Genomic DNA, 22,569 nt, shown 5'->3' with positions numbered 1-22,569 from the left:
CCGTTTCTCCATAATACATTATTCTTTTGATATTTGGTTGGATTTGATTTGACAGAATTTTGCTGGATTTTCCATCTATGTTTTGAGGGATTTTGGTTTGTATTCTTTTTAATCTTTGGGTTTACTCATAGCACAATGCTGGCTTCATTGATTGAGCTGGGAATTGTCCATTCTTCTCTTTCCTGGAAGAATTTGTATAGAGTTGCTAATTTTACTTCCTCAAATGTTTGATAGATTTCCTATGAGGTCGTGTGAGTAATGCAAATTTTTCAAAGCTGAGTTTACTTGCTATAGACTCAGATATGAATAACTTCATAATTGGAAATTGTCACCTTGATTATTTCGACCTAGGCTTTTTGTCCAGTCTTGAAAGCACTGCTATGGGCAGATGAGGACACTGTTTGACTTGGGCGCAGGAAGTTTATACCTCCCTGTAACTGAGTCAGTCTCACTCAAAAGACTAAGGCCAAGAAAAGAAATTTCCTTTGATGGAAAATAGGGCATAGTTCCCAGAGGAAGGGAGAGTGAATGCTGAGTGATACAAACACAAGTTCCCATAAATTACTCACCTTGTTTTCTGCCAAACCTGCAGGAGTAGGGGCCAAAGTGTGGAAATTGCAGAAAGGTAGACAGGAATATCCTTTTAAGTGGAGGAAAAACTTGTAGTAATCAAAATGTCACAAGGATAGAATATCTTTGAAATGTGGGGAGCATTTATATCATTCCTACAGCACTGATATAAAAGATCAATACTTGTTTTCAGAGATAAAGTGGATTTAATCAGAGGAAAACATTTTATTTCAACCAGATTTCATCACAAACTATAATTTCTATGAATCTGAGATTCAAAGATAGTCCATGTCACTCTAAGATTATTTGATAAAGGAATTGATTGACCCAAAATTTTAGTGGATATTCAGAGACAAGGTCATGTTAGGTGAAAGGGGGGTAAGAATGATGTTGGCGATGAAATTCAGGATGGTCTGGGGTTAAGCATAGACTTTGAACGTAGGAGCTAGTGGGGGCAGAGAGAAGGAAAATTAAACATGTGTTGAAAAGCTGACCAGAACTTGTCCTGGACTTACTGTGCGCCTGCCACTTTGTAGATAGAAAAAAATAAGTATCCACAACATAAAGGATAATTCACCAAATAAATGAATATGTTGGGGAAAATGAATAAACCACTTTGGCTGGAGGTGGGGGCTTTCCATTGGAACCAAATAATTAGTGGGTAAATGTCTTGATGTTAAATCAGTGAAGTCCCAAATGACATACTAATTAATCTCTTTGAATATTTCAAATTCTTTATTGGATAGGAAGATAGGAGTAGTTGCACGGACATTGTACTGAGGAAAGAATATCTTGGTAGTCCTATTTGCATTCAAAAGTTTCCTAATACATTGGTCCAGCATTATATTGTGTTCATTGATTTAAGTGAACGACACAACTCTTCCCTTCAGGAATGCACTGTTACTTGATTTTTAGTTGTTTGCCCATTTTCAAAGGTATTTTTGAGATTTTTCTTGTTCCTTTGTTGCCACTTCTCTGGTGATTAAGTGATGGAAACTATTCTATGGAAGTATGATATCCAAACTCTGACTTTCATTGTTAACATGAAACTCTTCTTTGTAGGTGAGCCAAATATTTATGAAAATATCATGCTGTATCATATGCTTTTATCTTGATTACAATTTTTTCTTTATAAGGGCCATACACAACCATATTAATGGAAATTCCATGTCAAAGAAGCTCAGTTTGTATAAATTTATGAATAATTTAAACTTTTTCATAACCTATGGATTTTCAGCAAGTTTTAAATGGCACAGCCACAAAGTTAAAGTGGGATATTTACAAATACATGTTTCACAAGGAAAGCACTGAATTGATAATTAGACAAGTTGGGTGACTGGGAAAGTCTCTAATGCTACATGAGCTTCAGCTGTGTGTTTTGCAGGAACAGACCCATGGAAGGAGGGTCCAAATAAACAATATAAAGAGCTTAATCTCCTCCTCAATAATTTCATAATATTCATTGTGATTTGAATTTTGAAAGGATACAAAACTTTGGGTTTTGAAATTGCAATTTAGTTTGGATATGCTGGATATGAAATCCCTCCAAAATCTCAAGGAGATGGTCTGTACAGAGACATAGAGAAATTGTCTTTAAATATCGTACTCCCTTGCATCCTGGGATAAAATGTGAGGGTCAAAGTGCTTGATGGATTGATTGGTACCTAATATTATAATCTCTATATGTGACTTGTTCTTTTTACATGGACACCAAAAGGGATTTTCCTTAAAAAAAAAAAAAAAAAAAAAAGCCTTTGCTTTATATGTATGACTATTGGCTGTAGTGTGTTTAAATTCACCAAATATGTAGTGTGCCTGTATAGTTCCTAAGCAACATTTTATTTCAAAAAAACTTCTTAGATTATAATTCCAGAATTTATTTTGCTTTACTCCTATCATTTGTCTTCTAAATCCCTGTTAAATGCTTGGCTGTTGTTGGCATCCTGGTTGTTCCCTGTTTTATTTGAGGACAGCAAGAGCTGGATTCTAGGAGATTCAGAAACTACTAATTTCCACTACTGGATTTCACCAGTACTATCACTGTACACCACTTCTGAAAATATTCCCACACGGAGAAGAATAGAAATAAGAGGGTGGCTTGAGGAGGAAGCAGAACCAGAACAGAAACGTTAGGATAAGAAACTACCATTAATGATATTTCTTAAAACAACCACGACTTGCGTACGATGGAAATAATGTGGAAAGATGGCTGAGTGCGCCTTCTAAGACCTGCGTTCAAGTCTGGTGCTGTCCCGTGCTGTGTGGCCGCAGTAATTTTCATACCCCAATTAAATATCAGTTTCATTGTCTGAAAAATGCAAATGCTAATACATATACTCACCCTGCCTGTTACCAGAGGAGTTGCATGAGGCTAAGAATGCTGCACTTCCAGGGGTGTGCCTGCTCCACGTTACAAGTCAAGAGAAGCCTTCTCCCCTGCAAGTCGGCAGCATCTGCACTATTTGACAAATCCAATCTCCAATGAAATGGACATGAAGCCAATAAGGTCACGAGACCAATGGGTGTGCATTGACTCCAGCAGCTCCACGTTTCTGGTACTTCCAGGTGGAACTAAGGAAGGTGGCTTGACTTGTCAGCTGTACCATAAAGGCCTTCAAAGCATTCCTAAACAGGTTCCACAGAAGTGAGGCTACGGAGAGCATAGTTCATGGAGGTGTTGATTTCAGAATGCAAATGTGTTTGTTTTGGCAAAGGGAAAGAAGATGAATGAAGAGAGAAAACAAGAGTCCATTTCTTCTCTAAGTCTTTCAGTGACTTTGGCACAACGAGGGCTTTTTCTCCTGGGGAGGCAACATTTCTAGAAGGGAATATGAAAGGAAAAATTAAATGAAAGGAGAAAATAACACAAAACATATCCTCAGGGCTCTGAAATATGTCCTCATTCTTAGTTCTGTTTTACATCTTAATTGTTGTTTTTATTTCTATTTTTTTTCATAGTAAGTTTTCTGGGAAAAGACACAGTCTTCTACAATGTAGCACTCAATCAATATTCACCAGAAAGCATGTGGCTCCAAGCGTTCTTGCATAGTAATTTTGCACATTATTTATTTTTTTTTTAAATAAGCCATTGTCATGTAACCAAAGGCAGGATTTGGGAGCAAAACAAATAACCTTACTAAAGAATATTAGTAAAAATCATTCAGAAAGAACCTCAAGTTGTGGGATTGACATTATAGAACTTTGTACAATTCCCTGCCATTATTTGGATATATTGAAATGGAATAGTCCAATGATTTTGAAGATTCATATATAAAATCTCATCCCTAAACATTTTTGTGATGCTACATCTTGTGCTCCAGCCATGGAAGTTGAGCACCACGTCTAGCTGAATAAATGTGACATAAGAAGAGGCACAGGCAGCTAAGGTTACTGTGAGCTGGAGCAAGGCACAAGGTTAGAAGTACAGAAACAATACTTTCTTGACTTGTTAGAAATATTATGCCTATAAGACACAAAGAACAAAGGCGAGCCTTCACATAAAGAGTCATTGAGAGGGAGCCCATGTCCCTGCCTGGGTGGAAAGTAGAACTATGAAAATACTGCAGGGAGTGACAATTTTTTTTTCCCCTTCATTCCTGTTGACCTCAAACAAAAACAATAGGTTATTCCCAGGACAGAGTTTATCCAGAAACTAAACAATGAAGAGAGGGCACATTGGAGAATGCATTCATGGAGAGACCTACCTATATGCACTTCCCTTACAGAACCCCCTACAGAACCCCCTACAGAGCTCGAGGAGCACACCACACTGCATCTATGTCAGAGAGGGAAACAGCCTTCTCAGGATGTAAGGGGATCCCCATGGAAAGGGGAGGCTCCCGTTCCCTGCCCTCCTACCTAGGGGTGGAGCCCAGAAGGCAGATGGAGTCAGGGGGAGAGGGAGATATGAGTCAGCAAATATTGCTTAATTTTTAAAAAGAAGAAGGAAAGACGCACAATGTTAAAAACTAGTGACTGACAACATGATTCGCCTCATGTTCATAGCAGAAAACTCATCAGAAACAAATATGTGTTGAGTGGCTAAATGAATTGCTACTTAGGTAAAAGGCAAGAATCAGTAAAACCAGCACTGGTTCATGGAGAGAGAGTCAGAGCAAACTAAATTTATTATCATTTTTGAAAGTGTTATTCAATTCAGAAATCTACTTTTCACCCGAAATTTACAAAGAACTTAGCAAAAAACTCACAGTTCCATCATGCTAAATAGGTAGAAATGTGGGGTACATGAGAGTCTATTAATGGACTTCATGGGTGATTGCATGAATCACAAAGACTTAAGGAGCCAATGCCAGTTTAACAAGAGGTCCCTGGGGATGCATCTGAGGGTCTTGTCTTTCAACCCCCTTCTTTCAACATTTTCATTAAACACTGATCCAATTCGAGCTACATGGATAGCAATAGATGGTATGTAAAAGGACTGTTAAATCTCCTGGGTGATAAAATCAAGATTCTCCACAATCCTGAGAACCTCTTATAATTGTAAAGATGGGGAGGGAGGTGCGGAGGGAGGGAGAGAAGAAGGCAGGAAGGAATTTCCCTTGGGTCATGAAAGATCCTTTTGCTTTATTCCTGTATCATTTGTTCTTGCTCTGATGCCTTAACATTTACCAAGTGCAAATTTTTATTCTGGAAAGAGTGAAATGAGGTAGTTTGTCTCTTTCATAAGTTCATAATTGATAAAGATGGACACCTGGAGACATTAATAGGTAATAATAATATGATAAGTGAAATGATAAAGGTAAACATGGAAGTTTTGGGGGGAGGATATAGAATAGGAGGTTCTGGGTGAAAAGTCTCAAATGGAGCAAGATTTCTGACTTAACATTAAATCAAAAGCTAAAAGTATTCGAAAAGAAGTCTTAAAAAGTGGAGTCAGAGTAGGGGGAGGGATGGGGGGTAGGATTCTACAATGCTATAACATCTCAGTGGCTCTGTGACTTGCTGGGAGCAAATTCCCCTCTGGCTCCTTCCTCAGGGCACGGAGCCTGCAGGCTGCGCCCTGAGCTCTTGGCCAGCTCGCCCTCTCGTGGTGGACCTCAGAATACCCTTCAGCCCTTTCCAAGGTGGAAGAACCTGATTTACTACGTTGCATGTGAGGACGCCCAGTGCATGATCAAGTACTAGATATTGCCTGTTAGGTCCCGGTGAGGATGCATGCACTGACACTATAGCAATAGACCTACAAGCAATTTCAGAAAATAAAACATTGTACTCATGAGCTCTCACGCAGAGAGAAGTGGCACTATCAGAAACCAGGCGTGCAGCTCTTCAGAGAACTGGAAACCTAAGGAAAAGCAAGAGTCTGAATCTGCTGTTGATCCACAAGCTAATTTACCAGCTGTGGATGTGACCAGTCAGTGATCCGTGGCTAGTTTCTTTAACGGACTTGCTTGGAATTAACTGGAATTCCCAGTTTGTCCAAGACCATTTTGGCTCATGTCAGGTGTCCTCAGGATTGTTTATAACATCTTATTTAAATCCCTGAAGTGCTTCATCTGGCTTATAAAGTACGCGGTGATCCTAGTGATGGAAGGGTAGTGCTCTTTTAATTACAGGGGCCACTAGAACAGGCACTGGGTGATGGGAGTGCAGTTATGACTTACTGCTTGGTTTTCCGTCAGTGTGTTTTTACACTAAGACTTTCCCTCTGGGGCTAATCCCATGAATGACTCTGATTGATGCTTCTCTCTGTCTTCAATGCATCGTGTTAAGAGTAAGCAGCGAGAGTGGGACCTGTGGATCTTGTCATAAAATTGATGAAGTTGACTTTATCCAGAATATAGGAAATCCTTTCTAAATCATATGTCTTTGCAAACTCTGGCCTCTTGAAATCCTTAGCAATGTTTTCACATCTCACAGAAAATTGTGAAACGTTAAAACTTCTACCAAAATCTGAAAACATATGGAGAAGGAAATAATACCAGGGTAATGAATGCCCTGTGTTTCGTGTTTGGGTGAAGCTGGGCGCCCGCAGCTGCACACACAGTTCCTCTAAAAACACAAATATTAAACAACCTTAATAGTCTAATAATAAGTGACTGGCGGAGTAAATTATAGAGCAGCCATATAATGGGACATACTTCAGTCACTAAAAATGACGGTACAGAGCTATATTTATTGGCCTGGAAAATTGTTCAAGGCAGATGATCAAGTGAAAAGTGCAGTTGCTGAGAAGCAGGAGCAATATTATTTTAAAGTGTTATAAAATTATATAATATACACTTCGTATTTATATGGATATAGAAATGCCTGAAATGCTCATCAAAATATAATTGCTCATTAAAATGGTTATCTTTGAATGGGATGATTTAAGAGTACTTTTAATTGCTATTTTTAAGCAATAAACAGAGTTCTTTTTAATAAAAGCATAAAATATAGGATTTACATAAAATCACAAGGAATGTCTCTTAAACTGTACTCTCAGAGCTTTGAATATTCTGCTTGTAGGTAATAAGAATCGGTGTCACCCTGAAACAGTAAGAGACTGGAGCCTGATCACAAGAGATGTCTTTCTTCTACCAGCCCGGGTCTCCCTGTACTTGTAGCTCTTACATTCATCTCCACCCATAACCAAGAAAACCCCCAGAGACCTTAAATATTATTATCAAAATTCCTGTGGGTGCCAGCCTTGGAGATCCCCCAGTCACCCCTGACTCCTGGTAGCAAGGGCCTCATGCGAACCCATCCCATTAAGTGTGGCTGGAGTTGCTGATTCACGCTGATGGATAGAGTAGGCCAAAACCATGCATATGGTGCAGAGATTAGATGTTCAGAAGCAGCCTGTCATTGCCATTCCATCACTCTGTGTTACCCACCTTGGGGAAGTAGGCCACCGTGCACACAAACACATGGTATACTAGGAAGAGGCCAGTGTGGGGAGGAACTGAGGTCTCCAGTCGCTGGTGAGGAGGAAGCTGAGGGCTCTTGACAACTCAGATGGGTGCAGCACTAGCCACTGTGATGGAATTTTCTGAGACTCCAGAGCCAGAAACACCCAACTAAGCTACTCCTGGATTCGTGACTCAAGGAAGAAGAACGGGTTAGTACATGGAGCTGTCATAAGTTGATAGGTTTTTGACATAATTTGTTATAAAGCAGTGGAGAACTAACACAATTCCAAACCCACTTGACAAGATTCCTGCCTTGGGAGTGTGCAGTTAAGATATGCCAATCACAGCTTTTGCTTCCTGCAGGATCCGGCCCTCCTCCACCTAGGAAAGATTCTTCAATTGACTGTTTTTCTTTTTTTTTTTAAATATCAAACATATTTCTTGTTCCTGGTACTGGGTATCTAAGGCAGATATCTCAAAAATAGGTAATAGTTGACTTTCAACTGAACACTCACCTGTTGTGAACTCTGACTCACTTTCTCTCCACGCTCCCTCATGTGGAACTGGTGGACAGTCCCAGCTTCCTTCCCAGCAGCTCATAGAGCTGATCATTGAATATGCAAAGCACCGCTCTTCCTGGGATAGGAACACAAAGAGCAAAGCTTATGGGATAATTGTCAGTCATAGGAAATGCTGATAATTTGGTATTAAACCGCAACACAAATATGAAAGCATTCCCATCTTGGTGATGAGGGATAGTGGATATTGCAATTATTATTTGCCTGAAACACCATAACCATGACAAAACATAGGTAGAGTACATGAAAGTGGCTTTAGGCTCTGGCAGCAGAGATTGCAGAGCTGTGGTCCATATGACAAGAAAAGACAACAGACGCAAAACAGATGAAACAAATAATAAACCCACAGCAACATGATAGATTTAAATCTAGTCAAATTAATATAAAAATTAAGGGGAAGGCACTATGGTGAAGACTGAGTGCTTTGGTGGTGGGAGAGAGACAGAGACCATCTCTGAGGGGAGAAATCCTATATTGTCAAAAGTTAACAAGGGAGTAAGAAAAAGTTACTTCATTCTACATACATATATATAATGAAAAAAAAATGAACATTAATGTAATGGTTACAAATATTCCAATAAAAGATATAAACCAGCAGAACAGATAAACAAGACATAATAGTGTGCTATTTACATGAGAGATACTTTGAGTAGAAAGACATAAATGGGTTATAAGTGAAATGATGAAAAATTATGTATCTTGCAAACATTCATCACAAAAAAGCTGGAGTGATTATCATAATAGCAGACAATGTAGGCTTAAAAACAAGGAGTGTTATCAGTGATAAAGAGAATTCTATGATAAAAGTGTTGCTTCATTTAAAATTTTAGAAAAACCCTAAATGCCTGTTATAATAGAACATTGAAATATGTGAATAAAAACTGACAGAAAACCATAAAATTAAAAAAAAGACTAAATTTTAAAGTTCAACTTGATTGATCTATTTAATATTTTTAGATTAGCCCCAAAGTCTAGAATGGAGAATGTTTTCAAATTTTCTAAAAATTCATCAAGATAGTGCATATCTGTACCACAAAGTAGTTCAACAAATGTTTAACAAATTAAATCACACAGAGTTTATCCATAATAAAAATGTATTCAAAGCCAAGTTAAAGTGTCTGAAAAAAGCCAAGTATTTGGTAAAGAAATGCCTTCAAACTAACCCATGCATAAAATAAATGATTTGTAACATTGAGTATTACTTAGTATTAATGCTAAATACAAAATAATAAAAAATGATGAAGATAATGTTTAAATTATAGATAAAAATAATTTCCAATATTATACGATGAAAGTTTTATAATATTAAAATAAGAATTGTGGAGTGCAGCTAAGAACTGTAAGAACTGGTTAGAGGATAAAAATCTATAGCTACAAATGATTCTATAAGAAAATATTTAAAATGAATAATCTAATTGTAAGTATTAAACAACTGGATAAACAAAAATCAATGAAGGGCAAATTAAGTCGAAGGAAGGAGATTATACTTTCAAGAGCAAAAATACATAAAAAAGAACAAATGATCAACTTAACTAAAGCAAAAAGTGATTCTTTAAAAGAAGCAAATATGATTAATATCCCCTAGCCCCCTCCCTAGTTAAGAAACAAAAGAGCTGAAAAACAAATCACCAATATCAGGAGTGAAGAAGATATCACCAAGAATCTGATCAACATCAAAATTATCCTAAGTGACGATTATGAAATTTTTATGCCAATAAACTTTTAAAATTGAATAAAATGGAAGAATTTCTTGAAAATACATATTATCAAAACTGTCTCAAGAAGAAAGAGAAGATATGATTAGTCCTGTACCTATTTTGATATGTTAATTTGTAGTTAAGTATCTTTCACAAAGGAAATTTCAGGCATAAATAGCTTCACTCCTGAATCTAGCAAGCATTCAAAACATTATACAAATTCATTCAGAACATAGAGAAGGGACACTAGTCAACCCACTTTATTAGGTATCACCGGGAAACCAAAACTGGAAAACATATTGCAAGAAAAGAAAACTCAAGACTTGTATCTATAATGAACAGACACAAAAATCCTAGCAAAATAATTATGAGAAAGTGGGCCTCCCTGGTGGCACAAGGGGTTGAGATGCAACCTATGAAGCTATTCTCAGCCACTGCAGCACGAGCCAGGGAGATACCCACATGGCATGGCAGGCCTCTTTTGGTTCACCTGCTGCTCCCCTCAGCAGTTTATTTCAGTCAATCCTCCTGTTCTGTTCCCCACTCTCTCTCTGGTGAATCCTCTCACCCTCCCCCCACACACACACCTCTGGCCTATACCCCCGTTCTTGTATGCATAAATAAATACATCTTAAAAAAATTATTAGAAAGTCATGTCTGACAATTTGTCAAGCTGACAACATGATCAAGTCAGGCTTATCCAGAGCAAGCAAGTACAGTGTAACACCATGAAGTAAATGAATGTACTTCACTATCATTGATAGATTAAAAATAAAATACTGTCTAATGAGTTCAATAAATGCAAAAAGAAAATACAACATTTGATAAAGACTCACAGCAGATATAGGATTAATGGGGATTCCCTTGACCTGATAAAGGACATCTGTGAATAATAATATACAGTAAATATTATATTTTGAGGAGGAATGGATAGAGTTGTAGATATTCAAAGTGTACAAAATGATGGTTAGAGAGATAGAACCATTCATCCATCCATACATACATACATTATGGAATCATTACTAATAGCAATATACTTAATTCATCCATCACTTAATATAATTAACACAGTTCCCTTTTGTGTGTATGTGTTAAAAATGCTTAAGATCTACTTTCAGCAACTTTCAAGTATGCGAGCATTATTAACTATAGTCTCTATGTCATAAAATAAATATTCAAAAGATAATCTACCACTAACAGAAAATTTGTGCTGTTTGAACTGTCACCCATTTCACCCTTCCCTTCATCCTGACAACCACCATTTTATTCTCTGTTTCTGTGAAACTGACTTTTTGAAAAAGATTTTACATCTAAATGATATCATACAGTGTTAGTCTTTTTATATCTGGCTTATGTTTCACTTAGCATAATGTCCTCCAGATGCATCCATATTGTTGCAAATGGCAGGATTCCTTTATTTTTATGGCTGAATAATATTCCATTACATATAGCCATATATGTATGTGTGCATGAGTGTGTGTCTATATATATAACATGTGTGTGTATATATGAATATGAATATTACACCTACAGCAGATTCCTGAATAAGGTCACTTCATCCAATCCTATTTCATTATAATGGTGATGAGAAAAATGAAATACCACCAACACAGAATGAAATAACATTATTCTAGGAACTGTGCTTTTTATATGTCATTGTTCTTAAAGTTGCAGCTTCCAAGAACCTATTCACGACATTAAATCCTTACTGTATTTATATCTCACATTTTCTTTACCTATTGAAGGGCATTTAGATTGTTTCCATATCTTAACTCTTGTTTTAGTACAATGAAAAGGAAAACCATAGAATAGGAAGCAATATTTTTGCACAAGCACATTGAGGAAAGATTTTTTTCCAGGATAAGAATTTCTACATTAAAAAATAAAAAGGAAACTATATGCAGACCAATAAGCACATTTAAATATTGTTTCGAGTGCTCACTATCTTTTGTCATTAAGGGAATGAAAATTTAAAATTCAATAAGATTCAACAGCTTTATCTATCCATGGGAATAGCTAAAGCATCACTCCAAAATGTTGGTGATGGTATGGAAAAATCAGAATTATTATGCATTGCTTTTGAGGGTGTAAAATAGCACAACCACTTTGCAAAACTCTCTGGTAGTTTCCAACAAAGTTAAATATACAACTAACCAATGATCAAATTATTCTACTCTTAAGTATTTACCCAAGAGAAATGAAAATATATGCCACAGTAAGACTTTTACAGAATGTTCAGAGAAGCTTTATTCATAGTCAAAAAATAGTAACAACTGAAAATAACTTCAATAACCATTAATAGGATAATGGAATCATAAATTGTGAGAGATTGATTCAATGAAGTATGGCTCTGTGATATGTGTGTATATGTATATATACATATAGGTATGAACAAATTTCTGATATGTGAATCTTAAAATTTATGTTGGTAAATAAAGGGGAAAAAAACATTGCTTTGAGTTAAGGGATTCCAACCAGAACAGGTGTCTATTGTAATCTTTCCTTCTATTACAAGTACAATTTAATCCATGGTGTTAGAAATCAAGGCAGTTGGTGCTGGGTGAGGGTATAACTCAGACTTTCCTGGGAGGTGGCAGTGGGGAGCTCTCTGGATTGTTTCTGATGTTATCTATTCTCATTAGGGAGGGCTTTACTTGAGCAAATGCATATGTTGCAGTACATTGCTATGGCCACTCTGGAAACAACCCAAATGCCCCAAAATAGATGACTGGATCAAGAAGATGTGGTACATATACGCCATGGAATATTACTCAGCAATCAAAAAAGAGAAACTCATGCCATTTGCAGCAACATGGATGGAGCTGGAAGGGATCATGCTCAGCGAAATAAGCCAGAAAGAAAAAGAAAAATACCAGATGGTCTCATTCATAACAGGAATTTGAAAAACCTAAATAAGGGACCAGGAAAAAGACTAATTATAATAAAGTAAAAATCAAAATCAACAAGCAACTATAAACCAGAGACAAACTATTGGGGGGGAGAGAAAGGAGTAGGATCAAAACAAAGGGGTTGGGAATTGTATGGGGACTATAACCAAGATGAAAATGCATACATTGTGCAAAAATGAAAAATGATGTAAAAAAATATATAAAATTTAAAAATTAAAAAAAAAAGACTGCATCACTGGCTATAACCCCAGTAGTTGCCTGGGCTGCCATAACAGAGCACCAAGCCTGGGTGGCTTAACAACAGAAATGTATTTTCCCACATTCCTGAAGGCCAGAAGTCTTAGATCAATCTGTTCTGAAGTATCAATCAAAGGAAACAGATGTAATAGCCTGAACTTCAACACATCCGAGCTATTTTGACCACGATGGCCTTACTGCTCATACTATTTCATCAGGGAAGAACCAGGTTGCAGGTAGTTTCCTACAAATAAGACTTTGGTTGTGTTGGGTTAAAGCAAGCCACATCCACCCCCATAAATAACCGTTCTCACTAATCCATTTGTCCTTCTGACATGTTAGAGCGATTTGCCAAGAATTCACATCAATCACCCACCTCCTCATATTACATGTGACAAATTACTATTTGATAAAATCCAATTCAATTCCATGGAGTCAACGTTGCATGGGAAATCAGCTCTTGAGGGCTCGACAACTTTGAGAAGTTAAAACGTCAGAACTTGGTTTTGTCCTTCCCCTCCATAGGGATCATGGTGTTGATGTCCATGAGAAATGCCTCCCCAGGCTCCCCACCAAGAGCTGGTCCTGTGCTGCGACTGGGAAGGGCAGAGAGAAAGGTCTTTCTGTGAAGCTGGTGGCCGCAGAGCTCTGCCGACAAGATGCACAGAGGTGGGCTTGGTGGGGACAGAGGGCAGAATGGCAAGAGAGTTCCAGACTCAAGGTGTTATGGGGTGTGATCTCCATGAAAAGGAGAGGTCCTATGCTGCCCGCCCCACCTAGGAAAGGTTGGAGATGCGCAGCAAAGGGAAGCAAAAGAGGAAGCTTTGGAGCACCCCATGGAGCAGACATGAGAAGCAGGGTGTGCTCGCTGCTCTGCTCGGACATGGCAGCAGGAAGGTGGGGGACACGGAGAGAAACATGCAGAGTTGAGACGTGTAGAGACACTTGGAAGAGACATGGTTGGGCGACCGTGGGGGGGTGACAATGGCAGCTTGTATTTTGTTTTTGCTCTTTTCCCTCCAGGCTCCCCTGGCCCCTTCCGCCCCTATCCTGTGGTCCCCACGAGAAGGTGCCTTAGACCGTGGCAAGCTTTCGGGCCTTAGCGACCCTGCTTTGGGCCAACCCTGTTTGTCTGGGATGTCACCCAGGAGGGAGTGGGTAGCTTTGGGCATCTTATCGGGGAACTATCATCCTTTCTTCTCTCTCCCTCCTCTCTTTCCACACTATCCTATTACATTTCGTTCACACTGTGCGTGCTTTGTCTTTCTGCGGCACATGGCGGATCCCACTTAGACTGTGCAGGCTTGGGGACCCTGAGGTGCCCCTCAGTCTGAACACTAACAAAGGAAGACCCTGAAATGCTGCAGGGCTGGGGGAGAGTGTGGCACATGCCTTAGAAGTCAGTGGATCAGCCCCGGCCAGGAAAGCCAGGAGAGGGGAGGAAGAGAGAAGACAGAACATGTTAAGTGACGATATCACGCGGGAGAATTTGAGCTTTATTGGTTCAGATTTTAGGGAGTTCAAGAATATTTAATGCAATGGTGTGATTCTATTTCTCTCTCTGAAAGGCTGAAGAGTCGCCTGTGTGGAGCTGGGTGAAGGGGTTCTAGCCAGGCAGCTCTGATCACGATGCAGCTGCGTCATGGAGGACCAGCAGCAGCGTTGCTAGCGATTGCGTTATTAATTGATTCAATACCTGGGAGAATATAAGGGGGCAGCTGATGGATTAGATGCAACGGCGTATCAGAGGAAGTGTTAATATCGCAACTCTCTAAGGAGGTAGAGGCCACTAGTGGAGGCACACAGGTGGGCACTTCCAAACACTGGGCAGTGTTAATGTCACTCAACTCGCAATGTCTTTAGTGAGCACAGCCAAAATAATAACCGCTTCTAACTTTATTAAACATTTTGTAATCCCTAAAGCATATCCTTGCATACTCTCTCACGCATGAGCCGCACAAAGGCCTCTGTAAGGGAGGGAGATAGCCTCGGAAGACACTGGAAACCAGTGAGAGAAAATGATTTGCAGAAAAGTCTAGCAGTATTGAAGGAATAACACTGACTTCTGACTTTCTCTTATAGTGGTTAGCCCAGCTCACTGCACAGCTCCTCTTACTTAGTACATGCCTGGGGGGTTTCGCCAGCAACTTCTGTATGTGCTGTGACTCTTCAAGCCCTGATTAAGTAGCCAGCGCAAGTCTCATCTGACCTCTCGTCTCCCATGGGTGCCCTGGAGACTCGTCTTTGGATAATCCTGCTCTGGCTCAAGTCAGTGGCTCCTGAATCTTCCTGCTTGTCTCATCAGCCTCTAACCCACACCACGTGGGCCCCAGGTCTGGGGCCTCTTCCAATGGTCTCCTTCTTGGATTTCACTTAGGTCTTTTGTTTTATTTTATTTTTTATTTCATTTTATTTCCATAACTCATTTCTATGGAAACTACCCATAAGCTCATGTATTATTTTCTTTCAATTTTTAATTAATTTATTTGCAAGAATATCATAGATATCCATGAATCCACAAAGCAAGGCAAGACCTTGACAATAGCTGCAAGGACTCTTCTTGAACCTTTTTCTCATCTACCATCAAGTAACCGCCATCCCAAATTCTCCATGAAGTATTCCTTTACTTCCCCATTCAGTTGTGGTATTTTAAGAAGTTACTTATTTGAAAATAAATTATTTTGATTTCTTAAAAAAGGAACTTATATTGTACACAATACTTTGCATCTCAACTTTTCATGTAGACCATGTTGCTATGGTTTATTATATTGTTATCTCTCGCTTTACTTCATTTATTTTTAGAGCTATAATATCACTAGCTCGATACACAACAGTTTATTCATCTGTTTTGCTGTCAGTGAACACTGGGATGTTCTAGGTTTTTCCTAATTTCAAAGATGCTGTTATACATGACATTGGACATATGTCTGGCGAGCACATTTTAAAGATTCCCTTGGTGCTGCATGTGGAAATAAAATTCCCACTTTCAATGGTATTTGAATGTGCAACTTTACAATCTAAATCCCAACTATCTTTTTAAGCAATTGAGCTGAGCTATGCATCTATCATAAAATAAAGAGATCTTGTACATTTTTATGTTTCTAATACTTCATATTGTCAAACTTTTTAATTTTTGCTACTCAAATACACCTAAAATAGTATTATTTTCTAGTCCTCATTACTCATCTCCTGGTATTCTCTAAAGCATGTGTTTCTTAATTACATTTTTTTAAGATTTGTTTTTTATTTATGCATACAGGAACTGGGGTGCAGGCCAGATGTGTGGGGGCTGAGAGGATTCACCAGAGTGGGGAGCAGAACAGGTGGATCTACTGAAATCCTGAAATGCTCTGCTGAGGAGAGCAGCGGGGAGACAGGAAAGGTCTGTTGCTCCCTGGCCAGGAATCAGACTCAGGCTGCAGCCGCGATAGTGCTGAGACTGTTCCAGAAAATACACATTCAAAAGCACTTTGTTACAACAAGCCAAATGGAATTTATGGCTTCTTGGAATTGTTTTTATCTTTCATTTATTTTTTCACATATTTATAGTGACTCATATGTACTAAGTTTCTTATGCCCAAGTTCTTTTTATTGTTGAAAAAACGAGTATCCCAATGGGGAAAGACAGTCTGATTCAAGAATAAGACCAATGACTTGCAAATTAATGACTCCTGGGGGCTAGAGGACTTCCTAGGGACAAGACAAGTTGTTGTGTGTCTGGAAGACTTTGGTTTTTATTTTTCTTGGTTTAACATTGACCAAAAAAAAAAAAGGAATTATGCACTGAGAATGAGCAGACTCTCTGCATTTCTATATGTGGGAGAGTGTGCTTTTGTGTCCAGGTGTGTGTCTGTGTTTGAGAAAGTATGTGTGTATGCATTTGTGTGTCTGAGTACTCATGCATGTATGAGAGTGTGCATATGTGTGTTTGTATCTGGCGTGTGTATGTGTGTTCATGCATATGACTGGGTCTTTGTGTCCATGTGTGTATGTGTTTGTGAGAGAGGAAGATTCCAGATCTTCCTCCAGTAATTCTACCCTGCAGAACAAAAGCACACTTCACCAACAACCAGTCACACAAGCCAGTGATATTTGAACTGTCTTTTGAAGTTGATAAAGTATTTCAAAATTCATTATTTTATGCCATAGGTATTGGTTTTCTAATCCTTTTCATTTCAGAAAAGGTAACTGAAATAAATATAATGACTAACATGGATTGAGGGATTTCATTGTGCAAGCTCTGATTGAAGTGCTTTATCGATTTTTAACTCAGTTCATATCAACTAGTTAGTATAGACTGTATTATACCTATTAATATTGCTTTGTCAATATTATAATCAGAATCACCAGCATAAAAGAGATGAAATTAAAGCTAGAGGTATTGAGTGATCTGCTCAGGACACCACACACACACACACACACACACACACACTCACACACACTCTCGCACCTGGTAATTGTTGCCCCAGGCATTGAACCTATATACTCTTGAGTCAGAGCCAAACTCTCTTTTTTTTGGCATATTTTCATTTTTAATTAAATTTAATTTTTATTATTTATTTTTTTAATTTTATATATTTTACATCATTTTTCATTTTTGCACAATGTATGCATTTCATCTTGTTTATATTTCCCATACAATTCCCACCCCCCTTGTTTTGATCCTTCTCCCTCCTCCCCACCCCCCATAGTGTGTCTCTGGTTTATAGTTACCTGTTGATTTTGATTTTTACTTTATTATAATTAGTATTTTTCCTCGTCCCTTACTTAGGTTTTCTAAATTCCTGCTATGAGTGAGACCATCCAATATTTTTCTTTTTCTTTCTGGCTTATTTCACTGAGCATGATCCCTTTCAGCTCCAACCATGTTGCTGCAAATGGCATGAGTTTATCTTTTTTTGATTGCTGAGTAATATTCCATGGTGTATATGTACTGCATCTTCTTGATCCAGTCATCTATTTTTGGCCATTTGGGTTGTTTCCATAGCTTAGCTATTGTAAATAGTGCTGCTATAAACATAGGGGTGCAGGTGCCCTTTTGAATTGCAAATCAAAGCTACTACGATGAGATGAGATACCATCTTTCAGCAGTGAGACTGTCACATATTCAAAAAACTAGCTACAACAAATGTTGGTGAGGATGTGGAGAAAAAGGAACTCTCCTGCACTGCTGGTGGGAGTGCAAACTGGTCCAACCACTATGGAGAGCTGTGTGGAGATTCCTCAGTCTGCTAAAGATGGAGCTGCCATATGATCCAGCAATTCCACTCCTAGGTATTTACCCAAAGATGACAGGTGTTGGTTAATTAAAAGCACTTGCTCGGCCTCGCCGGCTCTTTATGCCTCGGATGGTTAGCTTGGCTTCCGTGTCCGACTGAAAGTAGCTCTCTTTGCATGGAGATCAGAGACTGATGCATTTCATGAGCAAATTATACGCTCAACATGATCTACCCAGGCCAAGCCATTGCCCAGTTAGTTCAGTTTAAAGCCAATGACGTAGTTTTGTGGGAGTCCCGCAGACAATTTAGGGGAACTTCAGTTGCTAATGAGCTCCCTTCTCTTCAGTCATTTCTCTTACCCCATTAGCCATCCGATCATTCCAGCTTCCACTTGAAATCGTGAGCTTGCTCATTGCCTGCTGTTCCTGACAGCCTGCCACGGGCATTTCCTCCCAGGTTCCCCACAAAAATCAATGGAATTAATGCTAAGTGTTTCTTCACAGAGAGGGAAATACCGAGGCTGCTGCAGCACATTAGATCCTTGCCCGAGGTCACTCAGGGAATGCATAGCCCATCAGATGAGAAGGCAGGAGCTGAGGATCTCTTATCTGCAAGATGCTGAGTCCTGATAATGAAGATGCAGTGAATCTGCCAAATCCTAGTGACAGGTCACACAAGGGCGAGATGCGCCATGGGTTTCCCCCCATGGTGCTCAAGTTATTCCAGAGCCCGTTCTCTTAACGCCTTCCATCACCCCTCACAAAGTCCATTTCCCCAACACGGCCTTTGCCATGGACCCCTGCCTGCCCCAGTCTCCTTTCCCTGGAGCACATGGAGGGACTTGTCCTGCCAAACCTCAGCTGAGCCCTGCGCCCATCAGCACCCAACGCTCTTCTGCCCCTCCCTGGAGCCAGCCAAGGATCTCCTGGTGGTGGTTATTCACACCCACCGTCCACTGCTCAGAAAGTCACCTGACATTCTGCCCTGGCATGCGGCCAGGTCTTGAGGCCTAGATCAGGTGACCAATTGACCCAGTTTGCCAGGAACTCAAGAGCTGTCCCAATGTTGAGAATTGAAAGCTAAACAGCAGATCTTTCTGGGAAAACCATTGTTCATGTAGGATCTAGAGGCACCAGCTGCCTCCCCAGTGACATCCTCTGTCCCTGGACATTAGATATTGCTCCCCTGAGTTCCTGGCTTCTTATCTCCACACTCATCTTATTGCTCTAAAGTTGGCTTGTGGACCTCCCTGGTGGCGCAAGGGGTTAAGCACTGCACTAGGAAGCAATCCGCAGCTTCTGCAGCACAAGTTCGATCCCCAGCCGACCGGGGAGAAACACACAGGGTGCAGCAGACCTCTCCTGTCTCGCCTGCTGCTCCCCTCAGCAGTGTGTTTCGGTCAGTCTGCCTGTTCTGCTCCCCGCTCTGTCTCTGGTGGATCCTCTCACCCCCTGCATCTCTGGCCTGTGCCCCAGCTCTTGTATGCATAAATAAATACATCTTTAACAAAAAAAAAGAAGCATTTAAAGTTGGCTTGTAAAATACCCATCTCCTAAAAAGACTGAGACCTGGCGAGGAGGGGTGGGGCAGACCTTGTTTTACTGCTCCGGGGTCCTGCTCTCAGCCAGGCACGTAAAGGGTGCCCTTTAAATAGTTGGCAAATGATTTGCAAGAGAAACCTTACATCCCCAAGGGCCTTGGAAGTGGATGGAGGACAATTTAGTCAGTTGGGAATATGTGTGCCCTGCAGATATTGTTTCCTGAACCCTAATGTGCTTCATTCTCTAGGGTATTTAAAACTTCTTTAAGAAAGCAAATCAGGACAGACTCAATCCAAACCGTTATATAATGCAGATGTGCCTGCAAGGGACAGAGGGAGAGAGACTGTCAAGAGGAGACTCAGAATGAAGAGTATGCGGGGGGTAGGGTGTGCGGAATAATGAATGGTATAATTAGTGCTTTTTTTAAAATCCAAAATGCGCAACTATTTTAGCAAGGAAATAGTGATTCTCAAAAAAGAAGTGGCTAAATTCATCCACTAAAAATGGCACTTGGCTCACAGGATTTTAGAAGCAAGTTTCAACAGACGTTCAAGCTAAGAGGAGATCATTTGAGACTTAGGCAAGCTGCCCCCGAGAACCAGGGGACAGGTACCCCGGGAGTTTTTAACAAGGCCGAGCTAGTCTTGGCACCCTAATAGGCGAAGACAGATGATAAATGAAAATTATACGATGACCTCACTAATGAACATCGAGGGGGAAAGTTTAAATAAACTAGTAGCAAATTGATTCCCACCGTATACGAACAAAATCAAGGCTGATCCGTGCGTGTGTCAGGAACGCTCATGTGGTTTAATATTAGAAAAGACTTTCAAGCAATCCCCCTCATTAATCTACCAAAGGAGGCACATCCTAAAATCACTCCAATAGATTCAGAGAAAATACTTGCTAAAGGAATTTTTTTTAAAAGATGAGTAAGAAAACATAAAAGCTTTAGAATAAAATAGGTGAGTGATTTAATAATCCTGGATTTCAGAGGCACATTTCACATACCACACAAAAGCAGAAACTGTACGATAAGGAACTCCATGGCAAAGGCACTCGAACTAAGTGAACGGAAGCCCTGGACACTGGAAGTGTAGGTATCTTTGCAGTTCACGCAGTGTCCAGAAAACCAGGAGCCATCATTTGTAAGAATCCGGGGCCACCCTCTGTCAGCTCCTGCACATGATGTAAGGCTTTGCTCTTCCCACCTCTGCGCAGACAGTCAGCAACTTCCCTTGAAATGGGTCTGGACCATTTTTGTGACCCCAACACTTCACAGAGAGTCCGGCTTCCGTGCTGCGGGCCAGCTCTGCTGACCGATGACATGGACGCCTTCTGCAAAGCAGCTCTTTGTTCCCTCACCCCCGACCCCCAGCCCCATCCCTCCTTAGTATCTCCATTTCCTTTGCCTTTTAGTGTTGTTGTTGTGTGTGTGTGTGTGTGTCCACACTGTGTGCTTTAGATCGTGAGGCTGGGAAGATTTTATTCAATATGTTTCTTTTCTCTGCTGGGTCTACGTGTCTGTTTTAATCACACGATCACTGTGTTCACAATCGTGGCCAATTTTAGTGACAATATTATTTGTTCTTATATAAAAAATAAATAGTATAATAAATAATATACAATAATACATGGAATATGTGGAATATAATAAGTATATAAAACATAAAATTTATGTTATATCTGCAATGTATTGTACATAATAACATGCAAATATAGATGTAAAATTTATATTTTATATATAGAAACATATGGAATAGAAAACACATATAAACCCACCTGAATATGTATGATCCTTAACCTTAACACAGTTTTTCCTGATATCATTTATGGAATATATATATATATATATATGTATATGTATAAACACATAAACCCACCTGAGTATGAGTGATCCTTAACCTTAGCTTTTAAGGTTTTTCATAATAGTGTTCATGGAACTGTAAAATAACTAGAATTCTCCATTATAATTTCCAGTACTCTTTTCCCCATCAATGTAATTTTAAAAAGTCATAACAATAATAACACGTGTGTGCATAGAGCCTGATGACTTACGGAACATTTCTGAATCTCACACTCCAGTGAAGGAGGAATTCCCAGGATGCAGCTGCAGTTCACAGGGTTGAAATCATCTCAGCAGACTAGTGCGTCTCGAAAGTCAGAGCCAGGATGTGAGACCAGGTCTTGCAACTTCCAAACCTTTGCTCATCACTGCACACCTACCGCTTCTGCAGAGCATTACTTTGAAAACCCAGCACCTCTTTTATGTGGGGAAAATCCTCTTTAAAGGAAAAGAGTCACGGGAAGTGCTGATTCTTTATTCACTGGGTATCTTTAAACTTGAGGAAGAGAAACAGAAAGCACGAGATAATTAGATCAGAAATACTGTTATTTGTTTCCTTCTTGTTTGCACACATGAACACTCATTGTAGGAGATGCATCCAGTGTGAAAGAGAACATTGAACTTGCAGCAACGCAGATAAACGCAGAGCCACCCAAGGGAGCGTGGGCACACCCTCCTGTGTCCTGGGCATTCTCTGCCGTTCTGTGATTCCCTGAGCTGGAGGTGAGATGAACCACATGTACCGGAAGGTGTTAGAAGGAGAGACGTGCAATAGTTATATTGATTTCACATTAAAATAAAAAGGTTTTCAAACTTGTAAGGACTAGGGCATACAATGGACATAAAATTAAGCTACTGCTCTGATGAAAGGGTTAGCAGGCAGAATGAGGGGCACCTAGGGACCCCCAAACCTGCCTGCTCTAATTGGGTTCTGCCATCCACCACAAAAGACAAACAGACTCTTACTATAAGACCTTCAGTAGACAAGAACTTTAATAGAAATAGTGTGCAATAGAGAATTAGTGTGCAACAGACAGAAGAGAAAGAATTTAATTAAAATAGCTTCCCCATGAAGCACCCAGAGTTACCCATCCCCTCATGGGCAAATGTCCAGCCAAATT

The sequence above is a fragment of the Talpa europaea genome, assembly GCF_964194135.1.
Source record: "Talpa europaea genome assembly, chromosome: 5".
Taxonomy (NCBI): domain Eukaryota; kingdom Metazoa; phylum Chordata; class Mammalia; order Eulipotyphla; family Talpidae; genus Talpa; species Talpa europaea.
This window is presented reverse-complemented; position numbering follows the sequence as displayed.